Raw genomic sequence first — 22,324 nt, forward strand, 5'->3', positions numbered from 1 at the left:
CCTGCACAAACCTGGCCAATCAGGGGAGTAAGGAGTTGTCCGCCAATCAGGGCCAGGCTGGGTCCTATAAAAGGATGCAGAGCTATGGGGCGCTCAGTCTCCCTCTGACTGGCAAAGGAGAAAGAGCCAGGTCACAGTAGGGGAGGGAACCAATGGTACCTTGGACAGAGCAGTGCCTGGCAGGCTCAGGGGAGCCATAGAGAAGCTGCAGCCTGATACCTCCCCAGGCTGCGAGCCTTGGTACAATGGCCACAGGGAAGAGGTCTAGGGAACTGGAGCAGTCAATGGGCAGGAAGAAGGGCCGGAGATGGTTGCTGCCAGAGTGTCCCTGAGTCTCCATGGATTCAATCAATTCCCAGCATGACCAGCAGGGTGTGCTCTGGTGAGGATTCGACCCCGCTATCCATCCCATTGCCAATTCATTGATTCTAAGGCCCAGTGTGACCATCTCCTCACACCTCCTGTGTCACACAGGAGAACTTCCCTGAAATTATTCCCAAAGCAGAGGTATATGAAACAACACACGCTCTTGACTGAAAAAATGGCCAATGATGGAAAATCCACCATGACCCTTGGGAAATTCTTCCAATGGTTAATTACTCTCATCATTAAAGATTTATTCTTCCTGTACAATGGGGCCTCACATGCCCTCTCTACCCAACACAAGCACCCCTGTCACTAACACGGGGTGCATGACAGACATGCAATAAGGATCCATACAGTGAATGGATTTTATATTCTAGGCCAGGGCTACTCAGCTTTCGAAGCCCCAGGGGCCGCAGTGATACTCACAGCACATGCTGTGGGACGCAACTTAAGTGTGGTTGCATATACATGCAAATATATATAGCCAAATATATATGCAAATAGCGCCTTTCACCCAATGCCCCAGTGTTCCCGGCACCTCCTCTCTGAGGGCTAGAAATGCCGACACCCTGAACCCATCTGTTCCAGCCAGCCCGTCCACTTGTGTCTTTCAATGCTCACCCCACCTGGGAGACGCCTCGCCACCGTGGAGTGTGTTCCCAGTGGAGGTCACGTTCAAAGGATCCCACCCGCAGGCCACGTGTTGAGCCCTGCGTAAACCCAAGCCACACCACGGGCTGCAAACAAACAGGCCACGTGTCGCATGTTGAGTAGCCTTGTTCTAGCCCATTAGCATGATGAACGGGCATGCACTCCCCGGGAAGGGCGATCTCCTCTGGATATTACCCACTTCCTGTGTCCTTGCACTGGCTCCTTTTGGGCTGACAGCCTGGTCGTCTTTGCATCACTTCCAAAGCTTTTTACACCATTCTTCTCGACTTTCATCTCTACCCCCCTCCCCACCCCCCAGACTTGCTGCTTTTTCAGGGCTTCACCCTACTCCCATTGAAAGGCAGGTCAGAACTCACATTGATTTCAATGGGGCCAAGACTGGAGCCTTTAACATCCCTCGCTGTTGACCGCATGCCTCCCCCCACTTGCTTTCAAAGCCTAAGCCAACCTCCATCCCGCTCCTCCACCAGCAAAGCTCCTCTGTCAGGTCTGTGGGGAGCAACCCTTTTTGAGCTGTTATCTGCTCCAGACCCGTGTTTAGGGCGCAGCATCGCCTGTTGTAAAACCCACTTTGTACATCTATTTGTTGACACTCTAATATTTGCACCTAAAATGAAACAAAATCATTCACTGGGAATTCTGTGTGTGGGCGGGAGGGGGGAGCCTGAGATTCCCACGCCAAGTGCTTGCCACACAATAATTCCCAATTGCACTCAGAATTATCTATAAATCCTCAGCCACACAACCACTGATTTTGCGAAGGGCATTTCTCTCGTGTATCCAAATACAGCCCTGGCACTGCCTTCCGATTCCCTGTCTATTTTACACAAGGGAGACAGGAGGCATCAGTGAAAAATGTGAACTGGCATCCACACGAGAGCCATTTATGGGCAAAATGCTGGTGTTAGTTCATGACTATATTTAGGATTCAGTAGCAAGAATATGCCATATCCAAACCTCTCCCATGACTCAAACCCACAGGCAATGTCCTTTGCTAAACTAAACCCAGGTGGAGATACGACACATGACTGAATACATTTTCTCCATACTGCTGGTCTGGATTAGATCAGGACACACGGTCTTCCAAGCTCCGTTTGTTTGTTACGGAGGAAGGGCAGGCAGGGCAGGATGAGACCTGGGTGGGTGAAAAGCAGGGACACTATATTCTTTATCGACAGGCTATTTGTTTCCACATGGGGTGAGATGCTAATGCTTTTTGAATGAACTGTATTTTTAAATCCAAGTGCCGAAAAGGTAGGTGCTTTAATAGCTACATTCAAATCAAAGCCGTTACCGCACAAAGCGCTCACACAGCGGGCCTGCAGAGGTCAGCTCATCACAAAACACCACTCCTCCAGACGTCAAAGGTTCCACATCACACAGCCAAGCCATCAACCACCCATACGACATACCTCGGGGATGAAGCAGACGATTGGTTTATGCTTTGCACCTCAGCAATGAAAGGGATATTTTCCCTACACCTGCAGCTTCCCAACTTTTTTGCTCATGACCCAGTGGAAGAAAATTGTTGATGGCTGCGACCCAACGTAATTTGACTAGAGTGTGGGCTCTGGGGTGTGGCAGAAGGAGCTTTCCTCAAGCGGTTCCTGGTCAGTGCTGCAGCGGGGGCACTAAGGCAGCTTCCTGCCTCTCCTGGCACCGCAGACCATGCTGCGCCCCAGAAGCAGCCAGCAGCAGGTTCCCAGCCCATGGGAGTGTGGAGCTAGTGCTCAGGGAGGGGCAATGTACAGAGCCCTGTGCACTTCCCCCCCCCCCCCCTCCACTTAGGAGCTAGGCCTGTTGCCGGCCACTTCAGGGGCACAGCACAGTCTGCGGTGCCAGGACAGGCAAGTAGCTGCCTTAGCACCCCCACTGCTCGCCTGTTTCCCCTACAGCAACGAGACCCAGCGCCTGACGTCCCATGACCCAGCATGGGGTCACGAGCCATACGGGCAGTTTGAAAACCACCGCCCTACACCATTAGAATTTCTGTTTGGCTTAGATTTTGCCAATTGGAAGCAACAAGAAAAAATTGCAGAAACATTAGAATTAAGCCCAGCACAGAACAAATGGGAGCGTGGGGGGGAGGGGGGAGGGGAAGGGGAGGTTTCTGTCGGTTAAATATCAGAGTCAGCTTGGAACAAAGCCAAGTTTCAGATGACAGACTATACCCAGCAGCAAGCTTTTAAAAATGCTACAGCTGCCTCCAAAAAAAGAACAAGGACGGAGCTTTTCCATGTCACTTGTAAGCACTTTGGCCTGTTCACATGCCCTATACCTCATCCGCTCTTAGACAGAATATATTTAATTATAAGTAACAAAGGAGGGTATTAATACGCCTTAGCTCAAGGATCAGTGTCTCGTCATTTCATTATCCACAACCGTTTTGCATAGAGCGGCAACCTGGAATGTTCAAATGAGAAAACGCTAAAATTAACTCGGCCGGCGCTGTGTGTAAAGACATCGCACAACGAAAGCGTCTCACTATTGTGATCAACCCCTGTCCTTGACAAACGCCATCCCATTGATCCTCTTGGTCTAAATTGAATTTCACATCCATCCTACGCTGGCTTTATTGTAGTCTGGAGCTGCTTTGCAGGGAAGGAGACCTTGCCCGAGCCTTCAAGTGTGCGGAAGAGGAGCTGCAGTGATGAGATAATGACTTAACATGCCTCCCTTTGCCTTCATAAAGGCATTGCTTGGGCATTATCCAAGTGCTATCCGCTTTGCTATTATTCAGTAACCTTACCATGCAAGCTTCTCTGAAATTTGAGACCTGCTTTGAAGTTGCCTCCTCTCACTCCCTAAAGTAGGAGAAATTGACCCAAAATGAATTTTTTGAAAAGTTGTCATAGAATCATAGAATCATAGAATAATAGGACTGGAAGGGACCTCGAGAGGTCATCGAGTCCAGCCCCCCGCCCTCAAGGCAGGATCAAGCTCCGTCTACACCATCCCTGACAGATGTCTATCTAACCTGTTCTTAAATATCTCCAGAGAGGGAGATTCCACCACCTCCCTTGGCAATTTATTCCAATATTTGACCACCCTGACAGTTAGGAATTTTTTCCTAATGTCCAATCTAAACCTCCCCTGCTGCACTTTAAGCCCATTACTCCTTGTCCTGTCCTCAGAAACCAAGAGGAACAAATTTTCGCCTTCCTCCTTGTGACACCCTTTTAGATATTTGAAAACCGCTATCATGTCCCCCCTTAATCTTCTTTTTTCCAAACTAAACAAGCCCAGTTCATGAAGCCTGGCTTCATAGGTCATGTTCTCTAGACCTTTAATCATTCTTGTCGCTCTTCTCTGTACCCTTTCCAATTTCTCCACATCTTTCTTGAAATGTGGCGCCCAGAACTGGACACAGTACTCCAGCTGAGGCCTAACTAGTGCAGAATAGAGCGGCAGAATGACTTCACGAGTTTTGCTTACAACACACCTGTTGATACAACCTAGAATCATATTTGCTTTTTTTGCAACAGCATCACACTGTTGACTCATATTCAACTTGTGGTCCACTATGACCCCTAGATCCCTTTCCGCCATGCTCCTTCCTAGACAGTCGCTTCCCATCTTGTATGTATGGAACTGATTGTTCCTTCCTAAGTGGAGCACTTTGCATTTCTCTTTATTAAACCTCATCCTGTTTACCTCTGACCATTTCTCTAACTTGCTAAGGTCATTTTGAATTATGTCCCTATCCTCCAAAGAAGTCGCAACCCCACCCAGTTTGGTATCATCTGCAAACTTAATAAGAGCACTCTCTATCCCAATATCTACATCATTGATGAAGATATTGAACAGTACGGGTCCCAAAACAGACCCTTGAGGAACTCCACTTGTTATCCCTTTCCAGCAGGATTTAGAACCGTTAACAACAACTCTCTGACTACGGTTATCCAGCCAATTATGCACCCACCTTATCGTGGCCCTATCTAAGTTATATTTGCCTAGTTTATCAATAAGAATATCATGCGAGACCGTATCAAATGCCTTACTAAAGTCTAGGTATATGACATCCACCGCTTCTCCCTTATCCACAAGGCTCGTTATCTTATCAAAGAAAGCTATCAGATTAGTTTGGCATGACTTGTTCTTCACAAACCCAATGTTTTACAGTAGCGCCTAGAAGTTCTAACAGAATTCAGAGCCCACTGCGCCAGGTGCTATACAAACACATAGTAAAAGACAGGCCCTGTCCCAAAGGGCCTTCAATCTAATCCGACAAAAGGGTACATCTACAGTACACTTGCAATCAGGGTGTTTGACTGCAACACATGAAGTGGAGCTGGCTTCAATCTATAGCAATGAAGCTGCAGCCTGGGTATGTTCACACAGGTTCACTGCTATTGGACCACAAGTTAGGTAGACTAAAGCTAACTCATAGGTCTGCTCATGCTGCAATTCCACACACGCAGAGACGACAGCACAGATACACCCAAAGAGTGAGCCAGAGGCAGCTTTTTTAGTTCGCATCTTGTAAAATAGAGATCGAAGATGCAAAGATCAAATAACTTCCCCTTAGGAACAAATTGAACCACAGTCCAGTACCTTCACCACCATGCTACCATCTGATTTTTGAGCCAAGTCAAAGGACTGGGAGAGACTGAATCAAGTGAGCAAAAAGCGGAGTGCAGCGTGTAATCAACATTCAGAGCTATGGAGGGGGGACTGTGGGACTCATTGATGTTTTGGTTCAACGAGCATGCACATCTTGGTGTTATCGACTGGATGGCGAACAATGATGCACCACAAACACCTGCGAACAATGATGTACCATGTGGGTATCCACGGCTCAGTTTACCGGTTGCCTTCATAATCAGGAGTGCTGACCAGCACCTGGTGACTAAGGGGTTAACCCTGTAGCTAGCCAGGTATCAGGTGGTCAGCCAATAACAATGCAGGTAGGAATTTCAAACTGGAAGTGAGGGGTTTTTCCTCTCTCTTCTGGGTTTGAGATGCAGAGCAGTTTCTTCCAAGACTGAGGGAGATGGGAGACACTTGTCCCTCCAAGAACGGACTTCTTATAAGGTGTAAGTAGGGAAAAAGCTTAGTTAGTCCGTCAGGATTCATTGTTTTCCTTGTTTGGGGATGTGGAAATAATGTCTGAGCTTGTAACTATGTTTTTTTCCCTTTCATAACTAAGTTTTAGCCCAGGGGGTTTCCCATAGTATCTATATCAATTGGTGGTTCTTTCCATCTAGCCACTTTACTATGCTTGCAATTGTAGCTTTATTTTGATAATAAAAGTTTGGGGTTTTTTTTTAATTGACTGGTATTGGATGATCTTTGTGATTTTGGGGGGAAGTTTTTATACCAGAGCCTGTAGAGGCAAGGTTTTGGAGTGCTCTTACGGGCCCCCACTTTTGCATTCATCGTGTCAGAATGAGGAACAGCCTTGAGAGATGCAGATACAAATTTTGTATCTGGAACCCTGCAAATCTGTGGATATCTGAACATTCCTCAAAAAATGAGGTTTACAGGATCTTTCAAAAAAGGGTTTATTTTCAACAGATCCACATCTAGACTGCTGTTTTTTTCGAAAAAGCTGAGTTTAAAAAAAAGCGGCAGCCATGTTTATGCTAATGAAGCACGGGATATTTAAATCCCTGCTTCATTAGTAATTTCAACATGCCTAATCTACATCTCTCTGTCGACAGAGTGGTGTAGTCTAGACGTACCCAAGGTGACTATCGGCAGCTTATTTTTGTGGCTACAGATGTGGATACAAATTTTGTATCCTCACCAGGCTCTATGAATGGAATCTTCCATTTCAGTGATAAGACATTCAGACCTCTCCTCATATGAATGCACATAAGAGCCTTGCAGATTTATCTTCTATTCTCCCTGCATCCCTACAGCAGCTGGCTGCTGGGGTATCAAGCAGGTACCCCTAACAGCAAGATGTTGGTTCCACATGTTATCCATTTACTGCAGTGAAGTGCTGTGTAAACAGAGAAAGAAAATGCCCCAGAACTGGAGCCTGAGATACGAACCCCTGCAAATCTTAGGGCTGTCCCATTTGAATCAGTAGGTCTGAACCACCTCCCCTTCGCGGTTGTGTTTAGCCCTCCAATGCAGCAGTTCCATTTCCCAGAGTGGATGGATGAGGCTGAAATCAAGGGCTATAAGTTGTTCCAAGAAGATTCTCCCTCCCTGCCCCACCACTTTCGAGGAGTGATGTCACACGAAGACAGCTTGTGGGATTTCAGGGGTCTGGTTTCACAGCTCTGACTCAGCCTCAAGCCTGAACCTTCACCTACTCTGATCCTCGTTGCAGCCTCCTGACCATCAGAGGTGGGGGGGGGGGGGATATTTTCCAATTGAGATGCCAAGCAGGGCCGGCTTTAGGCCAATTCCCCCAATTTGGGCCCCGTGCGTGCGGCGCATGCACGGTGCCGCCCCCGCGAATCGGGCCCTGCACTTTCTAAAGCCGGCCCTGATGCCAAGTGCACAGGCTCTGCCCAGACCAGTCTGATGGCCAACCCTCTGAAAATGAACTTTTATCATGGAAATGCAGCCAAAACATTAAGTGGATCAGCAAGTGCCATTGTGTTACATCATCCATCCGGAGCAGAAGAGGGAGCACCGTACTTTTAACAATCAGCTCAATATTGATCGGACTAAAAAAAGTTGCATGATACAGATTGAACCTCTCTGGTCCAGCGACATCTGTGGCCCGGCATGATTTTAGTTCGCCGGATGTCCATTTATCATGGGTATGGCCAAGTTTCCCACAGTCCCATGCAGTTTGTTTACAGCCACCAGTCCTGGCTCTCAGCGTTCTGTGCTGGTATTTAGCTCTAATTTACTCCTAACTGTCTCTAGAGCCCAGTGAACAGTAGAAGTGTTAGTAATGCTGCTAGACAATATTGACCTCCCATGGTCTGGCAAATTCTCTGCTTCATGCTGCCCTTCTGTTACACCCCTTTCCCAGGCTTGTCAAGAAACTCTTCTTTTGCCCTGATCAGCTAAAAGTAAGCAGCTCCAATCTCTCATCATAGAAACACCGTTCCTTGCCACAATTAGAGGCTAACAGTCCCAGCGAAGGTCTGCTTGAAATTCAGGTTTACGAGACACCAACAGTCTCTGTAGGTGACTGTAGGATCCAACTGTAGGATTACTACAGGATAAATTTATCCTCCCACTCAGCTTTTGCTGGCTGCAGGAATCTTCCGGCTGCAAGTGGATGGGAGTCAGAATTCAGCTGCTCTCTAAGGGATTAAAAGCAAAAGTCCGGGCTGGGCATTTGCTGGACCTCTCCTTTATTATACCTCCCTTCTCCCCCAAGACAAATTGCTCGTAAGCATGTCGAATTTCCTTCTGGCCCTCGGTGGCCTATTTTCCCTTCAAGCACAAGGAAACCACTGTGTCTGTTCCAGTCATTTGTTGTAGTGACATCAAATCATTTGCAGCCCGCAGTCTAGAACCTTAAGAGGCTCAGTCAGCAAAACTGATCAGCCCAGCTCTTCCTCAGGACGAGATATCAGAGCTCAGAGAAGACAACAAAACTGCGGAAGCGGCTGCTTGAGACACAAATCGTTCTCCGGCAGGTACGGAAACGATTAAGATGATCTGTCATTTGGTGTACAGCGGTCTCATGCTGGGAGGACGACATTTAGCTTCTCCCACACAAGCCTCCCACAGCATAAAGACAGCACCTGACAGATCACCAGATAGCGCGAAAGGGAACATACGGAAGGCACTAAGAGACCTAGGATTGGATTCTTTCTTATTCTCCCCCTTTGCATGGCAATTTACCCTGGTACAAAGTGCGTGTGGAATGCAACTTGCTTTTTATCAGTGAGAATGATTGGGAGAGCTATAGGGGAATAGCAAATCAGATCCCTAGCCCTCCTCAAATATTCGATGTTTAGGTACTCTGTACAGGCCAGGTTGTACAGACAGCAGGCTGAGGATGTCTGAGTTTCACTGTTCTTTTAATTATTAAACAGGATACCCACAGAATTGGCTAGCGGGTCTGCTCATGTCTGCACAGCATTCTGAAAACAGAAAAAAAATACACAAGTTCCAGTTTAGGAAAAAAAGCCATGAATATGACCTGGAGGACACTGACCCTTTAAGAGGTGAGCAGAGGATAACTCCTCTGGGTGTCTCTTCACTGGATGGTTAGTCTTCACTACATGGAAGATCTCCGTTGACGTGATTGATCTTCTGGAGTTCGATTTAGCAAGTCTAGTTAAGACTCGCTAAATCGAACTCACAAGGCACCCTCGCCAACATCTGATGCTCCTGCTTTTGTGAGGAGTAAGGGAAGCCAATGGGAGCATTTGCTCCAATCAGCCTCCTGCGGTGGGGACACTGCCAAGCTTGGTTTTAGGTAAGCCGACTCCAGCAATGTATTCTACGTAGCTGGAGTTGTGTACCTTAAGCCGAGCTGCTAGGCCTAGTGTGGACCGGGCCTCATCAGGCTCCGACCTCGGTGTTGCCCTGAACCCACCTCTCACACTCACGCACTCGGACCATTGGTGCTTTCACCCCAAACCATCTGGCCTGGTGGGAGTTATGGGCTAAAGTCGCATGTGCTGCTTTCACTGGGGCTGGCAAGCAGGCTTACACACACACACGGGCAGATAGCCCTCCATTGCCCTCCCGCAACTCCTGCCATGTGTCAAGGCCAGTCAAGTTCTCCCCCAATTCATTGGAAAGAATCAGAGGGCCTCCACTTCCCGCAGCACAAAGGATTATGGGATGTACACAAAGGATTATGGGATGTACTCCCCAAAGTCCTAGCAACACAGAGACACAAGGGCAATACCAGTAACTCAAGCATAGCTTTTCAGCTTGACGGCTCAGACCCGAGTGCAGGTCCCACCGGGTTCACGCTGCACAGAAGACATAAGTTAATAGAGCCACCAATGGACAGTAACATCACCACCTGGGCTAGCAGCACTACTGCTCTTGGATTTTAAAACAAGAAGCTGACCCCAGAGGGTCTGTGGCAGAGAGCAAGGCAGGAATAAGAGGTCAGATGAATCTTTATTGCCTGCCCCACTAAGTTTCAGATTCCCCTTCAAACAGGCAGAGGGGTCAGCATTACATTTCTGTCCATTTTCAATACCAGCTTTGCCCTTTCTTGGCTGGGAGAACAGATCAAGACTAATCTGTCCTGACATGCCTGCGGCCAGAGAGGCACCAGCCGCTCAAGAGTAGAATGAATTATGTAGCTAGCTGTTGCTTTCTCTCTTGACATTCAAAATAGGTTTTAGGGATCAGGGTTTGTTAATGTCAGCTGATTTAACAAAGACTCCTCCGATGATCTAAGCCAGCAGTTCTCAACCGATTATCACTGTGGGCCGCACATGCAGCTCTTTGTTACGTGGGCTGCATCCACACAGCATATATACTACCTGTACGGCCCTGAGGCTGTCAAATGATAGAATCACAGAACACTAGAATTGGAAGGGACCTGGAGAGTTCGTCAAGTCCAGTCCCCTGCCCTCACAGCAGGACCAAGCACCATCTTGATCATCCCTGACAGGTGTTTGTCTCATCTGCTCTTAAATATCTCCAGCGATGGAGCTTCCACAACCTCCCTCAGCAAGTTATTCCAGTGCTTAACCACCCTGAGAGCGAGGATGTTTTTCTTAATGTCCAACCTAAGCCTCCTTTGTTGCTATTTAAGCCCATCGCTTCTTGTCCTGTCCTCAGAGCTTATGGTGAACAATTTTTCTCACTCCTCCTTGTAACACCTTTTCTAGGTACTTGAAAACTGCCATCATGTCCTCTCTCAGTCTTCTCTTTTCCAAACTAAACAAGCCCAATTCTTTCAGTCTTCCCTCAGAGGTCATGTTCTCTAGACCTTTAATCTTTTTAGTTGCCTTTCTCTGGGCCCTCTCCAATTTCTCCACATCTTTCTTGAAATGTGGTGTCCAGTTCTGGGCACAATACTCCAACAGAGGCCTAATTAGCACAGAGTAGAGTGGAAGAATGACTTCTGGTGTCTTGCTCACAACACTCCTGTTAATGCATCCCAGAATCATATCTGTTTGGGTTTTTTTTTTTTTTTGGCAACAGCGTCTCATGGTTGACTCATTAATTCATGGTCCATAGCTAAAAACGGGCTGCACCTATGTGAGGATTGGGCCACAAGCGGCTTGTGGGTTGCCCACCAACCAAGCGCAGGAGAACACTTTGCTGAGAGGGAGACAGACCTGTCCAAGCTTTCACAGTGAACTGGTGGCCGAACTAGGAATGGTTCCCACGTCTTCAGGTTCTTGCTCCTGTAGCTGGGCTGCCAGACCCTGCCTGCTGTAACCTGTAACCCATCTCGCCATCTTCATGCACAACTTCTCAGGACAAAGAGAGTTCCATGGGTGGACTGAGGGGCAGGCGTAACCTGTTGTCCAACCCACATTCCAGCATTCACTAGGCATCGGGAAAGCCCTGATGATGCTGGGCTTGAGTCGAACAGACACCAAAAATGGGCCCACACAGCAGGTGAAGCCAAAAGTTTGATGTTGCCGTCACGCTGGCATTCCAGTGTATTGAACTTTGCCAAACCCTCTTTTTGCTGCCACTTGCAAGATTGTGTGCCCCAACCCTGTGGGCAGCTCTCTGAAGGCGAACGAGTCAGCGCCTGATCCTGAGAGGCACTGGGGACTTATAGTTCTCATAGACTTGTGGCTGAAGCCTCAAAGCCCCTCTGACCCCCAGGGAAGTGAGGACATTTCCCTACCCCCCCAACCAAAATGAAAAGGAACTATTGTAAATGGCATTTACCCTGCAGGGCAAGAACTCTAAGCTTCCAAGACTGTATCCAAGGTGTTCATTGCTAGCCAAGCAGCTGGGATTTGAAGACTGGTCCAAGTCCCTTGTTTGCACAATCTGCATTTCCAAAGCAGACCATTGCTAAAGGTCTCTCACTTGCCCAGCTCTTTTGCTCCCCATGCTTAAATAAAGTCTCAACCCTCCTCGCTTATCAGACGCACAAAACTCTCTGCTTGATGAGAGCTCCACTAAGACCCTAAAACTACAAAACAGAGCAAAAATGGGGGAGGGGGGGGAGTATTTTGTGTTTTTACTGTATCTAGCAGCAGCCACAACAGGCGAGGCATCAGAAATCTAAAATAAGACAGGCAGGCTAGCAGAGGAGTGCAGGCAGCCTGGCTGGCTCTTGGGCACTCAGGAAAGGTGGGCCAGTGAGAGACTTGCCCTTCAGCCCCACCCCAAGAGTGTTGAGCATGCAATAGCCGTGGTGATATCAAAAGGAATGGGGGGTGCTCAGCACCCCGGGAATGAGGCCATGCAGCCTAACTGGCATGTTTGCAAGGCCTGCCCACCTGGCAAATGAGTTTACTTGCTTAAGCCCTGCTGGGGAGGATGCTGCAGGCCAAGAAAGGTTCCTCCCCTGAACGGACGGCACAACCCGCCAAGGACCTAGGGGAACAGGCCTGGAAAGATGTTCTTAACTGCAAACTCGAATAGCCAGACCTCTTTAGAGGAGTACGGCAAAGAGGTGGAAGGGCATCAACAGGAGCAGATGATGGGAAACTGTGATCACAGCTTAATGGACACAGGGAATGAGCAGAAGAAATAAAACCGTAATTGAGTCCTCCAGGTCTTTCCATCAGAGCTTCCAAAAGGACGGAGGCGACTTACGCAGCATGGTCCTTGCTGGACAAACACCCCCCACCCCTCTTTTTGCAATGACATCAGCCTAGCTCTCCAGTAAGCATCCCTAGTACAAATCAGAATCCATGAGTCAGAAACCCTCGCAAGCTGTCTGCATTCCACGCCAGCAGCCCCTGCTCCCCATCAAACATCGTCTCCAACGAAAGGGCATGATCAGAGCTGTCAGAAGTTGTATAGTTACACTCAGCACAACCCTGAGGTCTACAAGGCCTGGGGAACAGTCATACGTCTGAGAAGCAGTGAACAACAGAGCAGACAAAACAGAAACAGGCAGGCAAGGGCAACATGCCCCAGTAGCTGCTGACTTACCAAGCTGGAGAATGCCTTTATGTTGCCACCACAGCAAGCCACTTCAACCGTGCCATGGGCTAAGTGTGGCTGGTTCCTGCATGAAACAAAGAGGGGTCACAGAAGAAAGGAAAATAGCCCGTTTCAGTACCCATCAGAAGAGAGCTGTAATCTCAGAACCGCTTATGGTGCTCAATGACTCCCAGAACCACTGATCAAGGCGGTTCAGCCTCCCAGGAATCTACCCCCCCCCCCTGCTCCCCGCAACAAAGTGAAAGGAGACGGTTGCAGCCGCAGCGACAGTACACACACCCCTCCTGCAGGCGCTGCGACTTCCAGGGCATCAGCTGAAGCTCAGACAGAGACGTGACATTGCCAGTATTTCCTCTGCTGCCATATGCCAAGTGTCAGCAAGGAACATCGAGTGAACATAACAACTCCTGGGGAACTAGCAGCCAATGCTGAGCTGAAACAAGCGACTATGCTACCAAGCACCACGAAAGGTCACAAACTTAACAGAGCATAAAAAACCATTGCAGCCTGAACAGTGACAGTAGGACAGAGCGGGGGTTAGCCTAGATGACCCTTGCGGTCCCTTCTAACCCTATGGCTCCATGTGGTAGCAGCAGCAAGAGGTAGGTTCCACACCTTGAAGGAACAGGTTGATCCTCCCAGGCCTGGCACCCTCAGGACTTGACTGGTCCCAGAACAGGAAATTTGCCAAACCAAGGATGGTCAATGCACCGGGGTCTCCATTTTCCTCCATCTCCCTCCCATAACCCGGCTGCCACTCAGGGCTCTACTGCCACCTGGGAAGAGAGACTCCATGCTCTGCCTGGCGGCTCTGCTTCCACCAGGGGCTCACCCCAGTGGCCCCACGCCTTCAGCTCCATGCTCCATCAGGTGGCCCCGCTGTCGCCAAGGGCTCTTGCCAGCAGTGAAGCTGCAGCCCAGGACTCCATGCTCCACCTGGCAATGCTTCTGGCCCTACTGGGTCACCCCGACCATGCCAGACCAGGGGTGTTGCTGGTCTAGGGAAGTCCAGATTACAGAGTGTCAACCTGTACAAAGAGCCCAACGTTTCCTGAATGGCCCGTGCAAATAAGCAATGGAAACCCACCAGAATGTGAACACGTCTCCAAAGCCTGATGGAAAACAAAGATTCTCCTCTCTTCCTCAAAAGACATCATGTGAAAACATGCAGGCAACACCGACTGCCCCACGTCCAGTACACGTTAACGTAAAGAACTCTACAAAGTATTTCCCTGACTGAGAGTCTGAGGTGAATGCACTGGGGAGAGGATGTAGAAAGGGAAAGGCTTTGGGGTTCTTCATAAAACCTGAAGGTATTACCCCCAGGAAACAAAGGTGATGATACCAAATGGACCCAGGACATTACCAATTTGTATTGCAACTGCGCACCGGCTCCTCACAGATCAGAGCTCCAAATCCGTGAGACAGTCCCTGCTACAACTGAGAGATAAGAGTAGGATGACAGAAGGCAGTGACGTGACTCACCCAATGTAACCCAGCAGATCAGTGGCTGAGCCTGGAATAGAATCAGGTGATCTGACCCTCCAGGCCTGTGTCATACCCACAAGGCCATGCTGCCTCAAAAAAGAGAGCTTGGCCCTGACAGCAGGAATCCTTAACCTCCCTCCGCCTGATTCAGTGTAACTGCTGTGCAATGTTGACGTGCAATGTCATTAAGACAGGGATTCTGTTTGCGCCTTCTCAGGGTTCTCAGACGAGGTCTTTCTGACTCCAGCCGACATGCGTGGAAGCACTCCAGCCATAACAACGCAGAATATTTACAATGAGGGAAGCCTCGTTCACCCAACAACTGGAAGCCACTGACAAGTGATTTAGCTACCACAGTAATTGGTTACTTGGCATCTTGGACTGAACCCTCTTCCCCTATGGTCTCTTCTTTATCCTTCATGAGAGGTGGTGTTATCTAACTGCCAGCTCTTTGGCCTTGTAAAGAACAAAGGTGTCCAGTCTGAGCCAAGTAAATACCTTCTCCAGGGATGGAGAGGCTCAAAGGATCTGGGGACAGCGCTTTGCCGGAAAGGGAGTGTTGAGTTTAGTTTTTGTTGGGGTCAAACCCCCAGTGGGGCTCAGCTCCACAAACGTCGCTAGAGTTGAATTGGCTTGTGTCAAGATGGAAGGCAGGCCTACACTACCGAGTTTTGTCGTCACAAAAATGCTGTTAGGCAACAAAATAGTGAGAGCGATCACACTGCAATGTGATTTTAATCAGGCAAAAAACACCCAGTTCCAGCAACGAAAGACTTCCATCCCTACGAGAGACTTTTCTCTTTTCCCCTCCCTTAATTTTCGACAAAGAGCCAGCGTAGACAGCGCTGTTTGTTTTGTGACAGAACTAGTCTCCACAGGCCTGCCGACAGGGGGAGAGGGAACAAAGGGGACAATTGCCCTGGGGCCCAGATATTCAAAGGGGCCCGGAGCCCCAGTCACCGCTGCTGCTACTGCAGCAGTGGCCAGAGCCCTGGGCCCCTTTAAATGGCCGTCAGAGCACTGAGCCAGGTGCTCTGTGAGCTGGGCAGGGGGCCCAGTGCCATGGTCCATGTGGTGCTAAGAGCTGACTGCCCTTTCCCCCTTCCCCCCACCTTGCCCCAGGGCCTACGGTGGCTATTGGCCCTGCTGGGCTTCCGCCAGTATCCCACAATGCCTGCCCTGATCACTGTGCTCGGTGTTTTGATCTCTGCTGCCAGGCCCCTCCCGTTTCAAAGCTCAGGGAAGTGTCTGACAGCTGAGCCAGCTGCTCTATTTGGGGAACAAACAAACAGCAAATCACTTGAATGCTCCGGTTCTGTCCTGCACAAGGAACATGGTGGCAAGCTGACTGCTGCTGCAGGGGGAGGGGGACACGGCTGCTTTTCTCCTGGTAGCTCAGGAGGCTGTGGGAGAAGGCGGAGGGAATCCCAAGGTGCACAGGGGTGAGAAGGCAGAGCTCGTAACACTGCATTGTGGGACACATACCCAGCATGCATTGCTCACTGTCAATGATGGACACGATCCGTCAACAAAGGGAGCAAGGGAGAACACCCTCTGGCGATTTTCATTTTTTAGGTGTCGATGTTAGTGTTGCCAACACAACGTGGCAGCGCAGACATAGCCTGAGCTTGGCTCTTGGAATCAGACACATTAATGATGGGAAGCATCTATTGCTTCAGCTAGCCTAGTCTGTCCCTTGCTGGGCAGGTCCTATGTAGCTGTCTGCTTTCGAGCAGCTCCAGGGAGAATGCCTCCAGCTCTCCCTTGCATCAGGCACCAGCGACATTCACAGCAGAATACGTGCAGTTAGGTTACTCTGATTAGACCAAATGCAGAGCTGGCGTTGTGCCTTTGATGGAGCTGCAAGTGCTCGCTCCGGTCTGAATTTGGCCCTCTCCCTACCACCGACAGGCTCTATTTCCCCCTTGCAGTTCAGGACAGCTTGTAAAGTCCTGGATCAACCTAAGCCACCTGGTTGGCCGACTCGGGGAGCAGAATGCGTTTCACTTGGGAGCCAGTTCCAGGACGCGGCAAGTGCTTCACTGAGCAAGGAATCTCTTGGGACGCTCTCAAAGCTTTTCAGAGCACTTGCCCATCCACAATACACATTTAATTAACAGTGAAGTGCATGAATTCACCTCCTACGGGGACAGCTGAAACCCCTCCTCCCCAAGAATAAAGCCAGAGAAAAGAGAAACAAAAAACAAACACCTGACTCCAGCACCCTTGGACTCTGGGGAAACGGCCAAGGGGAGCCAGTGCTCATCTGTTGGGCAAGACCTGTCATGGAGCCATTCCATCCCATGCAAGGGGAGTGAAATTTACACACCATGCACTGGCTACATTCATACCCTCTCTCCTGTGCCCTATGGAGCTGGGACTGACAGGAAGCGAGAAGGGGGTGGATGCAACTCCCTGTCCCCGCCCTCAGTCATTTGGGGATCCCAACATTCACTGCACAGCTAGATTTGTTTCTCCCTCTTCTGGGGCTGGTGTCGGAGTGGGAATCATCTTGGGCTGGCCGTACAGTCCAAGCAGAGGGCCTCTGAAGAAGGTCAGACACACACAAGCCCACCTAGCTTTAAGCCAGTCTTTCCTTTCATGAAGGGACTGTGTGTAGTACAGTCAGGAGGAGTACAGCCAATCGATATGTATGCGGTACAAGCCCATTCATTTCCCCCCGGCCTAAAGTCACTGAAACATCAAGGTCTGTTGGAAATGAATCTCAGGAGCAAGCTGACCAGCCCTGGGACCTCATGGGTGCCACTAGGGGACCAACAGGACTCAGCCTCTTCCCACAACATCGAGCAGCAGCAAGACACCAAGCAAGTTGCTGATCCCGATTCTGCTCTTCCCTGGGGTTAGGCATCGGTTTCATGCCAACGGAATTGCTCTGGCTCTACATCAGAACCTGTGCTACCCTTGCTGCAGAGGGTCTGCACTCAGTGTACTGCGCCCATCCAGACCCCTCTAGCTGTCCGGCAGCACCTCATACCACCCTCCATTCCTGCCTGTCAGTCAACAATAACCAGCCCCAAGCCTTCCTAGTTCCTGGAGATCCACTTTCAGGTCTCCCCTGCTGATTCCCATAGCGTGACTGCTCTGACTGCCGCTTCTTTTCCCTTACTTCGCTGGCCCTCAGAGGTCCTGCAGGCTCAGCACAGGGTGGGCCATCAGGCGTGCCCTCTCTGCCACAAGCATGCGCGCACCCCGCCACACCTGGCTGGCGGGGCTTCTACAGAAACTACATCACAGGGATGCAGAGAACACACACAGGAGTCAGGCTCTTTGGGGCATGACTAACCAGCTGAGATTCCCAGGAAAGCAGAGGGTTGCCTTTCACCTGCACGCCATCTGCACAAACTCTTCTTCTAGAGCAGGGTTTCCCAACCTATGGGTCGGGACCCAAATATGGGTCGCCAAGACATTTCAAAGGGGTCACCAAGTGGCTCTGCCGTCCCTCCTCCCCCTGTTTTTGAATTGCCTGGGGTCACCAAGTCTCATTGAATTATCAAAATGGGTCCCCATCTGGAAAAGGTTGGGAACCGCTGTCCTAGAGACCCCCCTCCCCCCCAGCTCCTTGAAGCACCATCTGCACAGTTATTCCTTCTGCTCTCCCCCAGACTGCACCCACCCACTCAGGCCATAACTTTCCACAGGGCACCTGGGCAAGCGTGAGGCCATGGCACCCTCCGTGGGAACAATGACAATGACACACACACGGGGTGGCAGGAGCAGAACACGGCTCTGTGCTGCTAAAGGAGAAAGGGAGCAGGACCCGAAAATGCATCCGCATGGGAGTCGCTGCCATGAACCTGCTTCCAGGCTGCCCTGCCCTGCCCCCCTTCTCCTCCAGCCTCCTGCCCTCCCCTCCAGGGGGGCTGGAACAATTTGCATAGGGAGACCCACTGAACCGAAGTGTAAACCCCGGGTCTCGTGCAAACGGTTTCAAGCCAGGGGCTGCTGCAGCGCCCTCCCCTCCACTCCCCTCGTGCCAGCCCCCATGCTCCCCTCCCCCCGGGCAGCTCGCCCAGCCCCCCGCTGACCGGGCCAAACTTGCTACAAAGTTTCCGCGGACGGGAAGCGCCTCGCGCGGGAAGCCGCGCCGACCTGCAGCGCGCGCCCCGCTGCTGCCGCCGCGTCTCCTTCCCACCGAGTGGCTAGTTCCCTTCCCAGGGCTTTCAGTTTCTACTGACAGGCAGCCCGGGGCACAAAGGATTGTGGGAGTCGTAGTTCTCTCCTCTCCCCCTGGCACAGGGGCCTGCAGACAGGCCGGGGGGAGCAGTAGGGTGCAGCCACTGCCCATGAGAGGCTGGCTCCAGCTGGCAAGTGGGGCCCCCGAGGGGCAGTTGCCTAAACTTTTGGGGTTCTGATTGCTCGCTGCTGCAAAGCCAGGCCCCAGCTAGCCGGGTCTGCTACAAGATGTACCTGTGCTGCATTCACTTTTAGCCAGTGGTTGTTTCCCATCCCCTGAAGGATTTTTGCAACACCCCCCATGCTCGTGATTTCGCACGTGGAGGAATATATTAGTCCCTCACTTTCTGGGAACATGACACAGCATCCCAGCTCCAATCTGCTCTCTTCCCTTAACTAGTGGGAAAGGGGGCTGCTCATTAGCTACTTAAAATAGGAATCCAGACCTTTTTTCCAGCTCTCCTGCTGGCCTTCTATAAATCATTTAACCTCAACGTGCCTGTTTCTTTCTCTTAAACAGAGGATAATGTGGCCAGGGTTTTCAGATCTGGATACATAGTTAAGTCTATCTTCATATTTAGGTAGCCAAATAAAAGGTTAAAGAGATGCTGAGCATAGCCAAATCCCATAGAAATTTTCACAGAATTTTTTCATTTCTTTTGAAAAATGTGTTTAAAAAAAACCCCTAGTTTGAGGGGGGTGGGTTAAAATAAGTTGCTCGTTTCACTTTTTCATTGAAAAAGCTAACAATTTTCAGAGAAAAACCAAAGAAAAAATCCTCTTGATATGCTACACCACAAACGCATTTTTCAATAAACTCTGATTACTTTGCAAAGCACATTGGGGCTTTGACTGAAAGGAATTATAGAGATTGGAAAGGTTATTGTTGTAGCATAGACACAGAGGTGCTGACTGAAATAAAAATCAATTTATTACTAGTAAATATTCATTTTGATATGAATTAGCTTCTTTTATGTTCCCTTTCTGTGAATGACAATAGGACTAGCTTTTACAACCACCAGTACTTATTAAAAAACCCTCATTCTATATTCCTACATAACATTCATTCTCAGCCACCTAGCATAAGTCATACTTTTGCCTTTTGATGTTGCTTTTTAAATAAATTAGGATCAAGTATCCTACCTCTCCATTGACTCATTTTCTCTGCCAACAAGGAAATTAGCCACAGGTGGAGTCCATATTCTCTAAGGGTGTGATAGTGTACACGTGTACCTAGTTAACCCATGAGCCTAGGGTAATGAGTTAACCTTCACGGTTACACAGTTGTGAAAGTAACAAAATTTCTTATGGGTACTGTCCTATTGCAACCCAGGTCCCTGACAGGTCTTTAAATAGCCCCCTGCTGGCTTTTGCTGCAGCTGTTGCTGGAGCTATGCACTAGGGTGCACCTGCTTACTTTCACCTCTGCCGTTACATGCAGGGCCCCCCTCTACCATGCTGCTGCCTGTGATACAGAGGCAGCAACACGGGGGCCAGGCAGGAGCCAATGCTTGTGGGAAGCAAGCTTCCTTTCAGCATAGAACATAAGAACGGCCGTACTGGGTCAGACCAAAGGTCCATCTAGCCCAGTATCCTGTCTGCCAACAGTGGCCAGCACCAGGTGCCCCAAGACAATGGTGGACCGAAGACAATGATCAAGCGATTTGTCTGCTGCCATCCCTCTCCAGCCTCTGACAAACAGAGGCCAGGGACACCATTTTATCCCCTGGCTAATAGCCTTTTATGGACCTAACCTCCATGAAATTATCTAGCTTCTCTTTAAACTCTGTTATAGTCCTAGCCTTCACAGCCTCCTCTGGCAAGGAGTTCCACAGGTTGACTACATGCTGTGTGAAGAACTTTCTTTTATTAGTTTTAAACGTGCTCCCCATTAATTTCATTTGGTGTCCTCTAGTTCTTCTATTATGGGAACTAATAAATAACTTTTCTATATCCGCTCTCTCCACACCACTCATGATTTTATATACCTCTATCATATCCCCCCTCAGTCTCCTCTTTTATAAACTGAAAAGTCCCAGTCCGTTTAACCTCTCCTCATATGGGACCCGTTCCAAATCCCTAATCATTTTAGTTGCCCTTTTCTGAACCCTTTCCAAGGCCAAAATATCTTTTTTGAGGTGAGGAGACCACATCTGTACACAGTATTCAAGATGTGGGCGTACCATAGTTTTATACAGGGGCAGTAAGATATTCTGGGTCTTATTTTCTATCCCTTTCCTAATAATTCCTAGCATCCTATTTGCCTTTTTGACCGCCGCTGCACACTGTGTGGAAGTTTTCAGAGAACTGTCCACGATAACTCCAAGATCTCCTTCCTGATTTGTCATAGCCAAATTAGCCCCCATCACACTGTACGTATAGTTGGGGTTATTTTTCCCGATGTGCATTACTTTAGTTTACACTTATCCACGTTAAATTTCATTTGCCATTTTGTTGCCCAATCACTGTTTGGTGAGATCTTTTTGGAGTCCCTCACAGTCTGCTTCTGTCTTGTCTATCCTAAAGGCTGTGTCTAGACTGGCAAGTTTTTCTGCAAAAGCAGTTGCTTTTGCGGAAAAACTTGCCAGCTGTCTACACTGGCCGCTTGAATTTCCGCAAGAGCACTAACGATCTCATGTAAGAAATCAGTGCTTCTTGCGGAAATACTATGCTGCTCCCGTTCGGGCAAAAGTTCCTTTTGCGCAAAAGTGCGTCTAGATTGGCATGGACGCTTTTCTGCAAAAAGTGCTTTTGCGGAAAAGCGTCCGTGCCAATCTAGATGCTCTTTTCCGCAAATGCTTTTAACGGAAAACTTTTCCGTTAAAAGCATTTGCGGAAAATCATGCCAGTCTAGACTTAGCCAAACAGTTTTGTATCATCCGCAAACTTTCCACCTCACTGCTTACCCCTTTCTCCAGATCATTTATGAATAAGTTGAAAAGGATTGGTCCCAGGACTGACCCTTGGGGTACACCACTAGTTACCCCTCTCCATTCTGAAAATTTACCATTTATTCCTACCCTTTGTTTCCTGTCTTTTAACCAGTTCTCAATCCAAGAAAGGACCTTCCCCTCTTATCCCATGGCCATGTAATTTACACAAGAGCCTTTGTGAGGGTTTATACGTTTACATAAATCCATGCATTTTAACATCCCTAATATTCTCCTGCCCCCTCAGAAGTTGTAATATGATTATTCTTGTGCAGGGTTCAGCTTTGCCTTCACAGAGAAACTTTAAGAAGGTGACTCTATAGCTTTATTTAACAGTGGAATGATTAAGCCTTGTTGCCAGGCCTTAGAGGTAGGAGGAAATGTTACCCTTGCTTTGATCTTTACCTTTTATGAAGCGTGCAGTGAGTCTTTGCTTTGTCTTCAGCTCGCAGCTGTACAGGGCTGCAATTTTGGAACAATACTGAACAAAGATGATCAAATGTTTGAAGACAGAGACTGGCCCAAGTTGTACATTCATCACTGATGAGGTCACAAAGAGCCAGAGGGGAGGTTGTAACCGATGATCAAAGCACGTAGCCTACGTGGGTGCCTTAACAGCCATTCTCACGTGCTTTCTCTGGCCTGCTGCTTGCTGAAGTGCAAGCCCAGTCATCATTGGGGGAGGAGGAAAGATG

General features: G+C 49.2%; 1 protein-coding gene across 7 annotated transcripts in view; it reads right to left on the reverse strand.

Annotated features, from left to right (window-relative positions):
* The window catches only part of MIB2 (MIB E3 ubiquitin protein ligase 2), a 143,108-nt gene extending 121,031 nt beyond the window's left edge, over positions 1 to 22,077 (reverse strand). For 3 of the 7 annotated variants that reach the window (XM_075906514.2, XM_075906508.2, XM_075906510.2), the window contains exons 1-2: positions 18,552 to 18,695; positions 13,006 to 13,081 (exon numbers count right to left, since the gene is read on the reverse strand). The gene's annotated coding sequence lies outside the window, so the exon portion shown is untranslated. Of the gene's footprint in view, positions 1 to 13,005; positions 13,082 to 18,551; positions 18,728 to 22,034 lie in introns of those variants that run through there. The other 4 variants (XM_075906509.2, XM_075906513.2, XR_012897327.2 and 1 more) reach the window with 3 other exon arrangements.
* Positions 22,078 to 22,324: the final 247 nt, after the last annotated feature.

This window comes from Pelodiscus sinensis, chromosome 24 (assembly GCF_052426305.1).
Source record: "Pelodiscus sinensis isolate ZL-2025 chromosome 24, ASM5242630v1, whole genome shotgun sequence".
NCBI lineage: Eukaryota > Metazoa > Chordata > Testudines > Trionychidae > Pelodiscus > Pelodiscus sinensis.